The 1,930-nt window shown below is 39.2% G+C and overlaps 1 non-coding gene across 1 annotated transcript; it reads left to right on the top strand.

Annotated features, from left to right (window-relative positions):
* The first annotated feature begins 898 nt into the window (after positions 1 to 898).
* On the top strand, positions 899 to 1,006 carry LOC148548921 (small nucleolar RNA R71). Its single transcript, XR_015897839.1, has one exon. It is a non-coding gene; the product is annotated as a small nucleolar RNA R71 (small nucleolar RNA).
* The last annotated feature ends 924 nt before the right edge of the window (positions 1,007 to 1,930 follow it).

Here is a 1,930-nt window from a genome sequence, read left to right as displayed (position 1 = left end):
CTATGGTCTCAGTGTGAGCCTCAGATTCCCATGGTTCCTCATTAGGGAACTCCTTGGAGGCCAGTGGGCGTCCATTGAGGTCTTCCTCAGTGGAGATTACTGCCTCTTCCTCCTCTCCAGGTTCGGCCATGTGAGACGTGTTTATGGCCTTGCACTCTCTCTTTGGATTCTCTTCTGTATTGCTTGGGAGAGTACTGGGAGGGAGCTCAGTAATTTTCTTACTCAGCTGACCCACTTGTGCCTCCAAATTTCTAATGGAGGACCTTGTTTCAGTCATGAAACTTTGAGTGGTTTTGATTAGATCAGAGACAATGGTTGCTAAGTCAGAGTGGCTTTGCTTAGAATTCTCTGTCTGTTGCTGAGAAGATGATGAAAAAGGCTTGCTATTGCTAAACCTGTTTCTTCCACCATTATTGTTGTTGAAACCTTGTTAAGGTCTCTGTTGATCCTTCCATGAGAGATTTGGATGATTTCTCCATGAAGGATTATAGGTGTTTCCATAGGGTTCTCCCATGTAATTCACCTCTTCCATTGCTGGGTTCTCAGGATCATAAGCTTTTTTTTCAGAGGAAGTTTCCTTAGTACTGCCTGTTGCTGCTTGCATTCCAGACAGACTCTGAGAAATCATATTGACTTGCTGAGTCAATATTTTATTCTGAGCCAATATGGCATTCAGAGTATCAATCTCAAGAACTCCTTTCTTCTGATTTGTCCCATTATTCACAGAATTCCTTTCAGAAGTGTACATGAATTGGTTATTTGTAACCATTTCAATGAGTTCCTGAGCTTCTGCAGGCATCTTCTTTAGATGAAGAGATCCTCCAGCAGAGCTATCTAATGACATCTTGGATAGTTCAGACAGACCATCATAGAAAATACCTATGATGCTCCATTCTAAAAGCATGTCAGAAGGGCACCTTCTGATCAATTGCTTGTATCTTTCCCAAGCTTCATAGAGGGATTCTCCTTCCTTCTGTCTGAAGGTTTTGACTTCCACTCTAAGCTTGCTCAATTTTTGAGGTGGAAAGAACTTTGCCAAGAAGGCATTGACTAGCTTTTTCCAAGAGTTCAAGCTTTCTTTAGGTTGTGAATCCAACCATGTCCTAGCTCTATCTCTTACAGCAAAAGGAAAAAGCATAAGTCTGTAGACTTCAGGGTCAACTCCATTAGTCTTGACAGTGTCACAGATTTGCAAGAATTTAGCTAAGAACTGATAAGGATCTTCCAATGGAAGTCCATGAAACTTACAATTCTGTTGCATTAGAGAAACTAATTGAGGCTTAAGCTCAAAGTTGTTTGCTCCAATGGCAGAGATTGAGATGCTTCTCCCATAGAAGTCGGGAGTAGGTGCAGTAAAGTCACCAAGCACCTTCCTTGCATTGTTGGCATTGTTGTTTTCGGCTGCCATGGTTTCTTCTTCTTTGAAAAGCTCTGTTAGGCCCTCTAGAGAGAATTGTGCTTTAGCTTCTCTTAGCTTTCTCTTCAAGGTCCTTTCAGGTTCAGAATCAGTTTGAACAAGTATGCCTTTATCTTTATTCCTGCTCATATGAAAGAGAAGAGAACAAAAAAGTAGGGAATCCTCTATGTCACAGTATAGAGATTCCTTGATGTGTCAGAGGAAAAGAAGAATAGAAGAATAAGGTAGATAGAAGAGAATTCGAACATATAAAGAAGGATAGAGTTCGAATTGCACCTTCAGGAGGAGTGTTAGTCCCTTAAATAGAAGGATGTGAGAAGAGGGGAAGAATTTTCGAAAATAAATTAAAAAGATTTTGAAATAATAAAAAGAAATTTTGAAAATTTGATTGAGATTTTCGAAAATTAAGATTGGGAAAGAAATTAAGTGATTTTTGAAAAAGATTTTGAAATTAGAAATCAAAAAGATATGATTGAGAGTTAATTTTGAAAAAGATGTGATTGAGAAGATATG

Source organism: Arachis ipaensis, chromosome B8 (genome assembly GCF_059453495.1).
Source record: "Arachis ipaensis isolate K30076 ecotype BB chromosome B8, ASM5945349v1, whole genome shotgun sequence".
In the NCBI taxonomy this organism is placed as follows: domain Eukaryota; kingdom Viridiplantae; phylum Streptophyta; class Magnoliopsida; order Fabales; family Fabaceae; genus Arachis; species Arachis ipaensis.
This window is presented reverse-complemented; position numbering and strand designations above follow the sequence as displayed.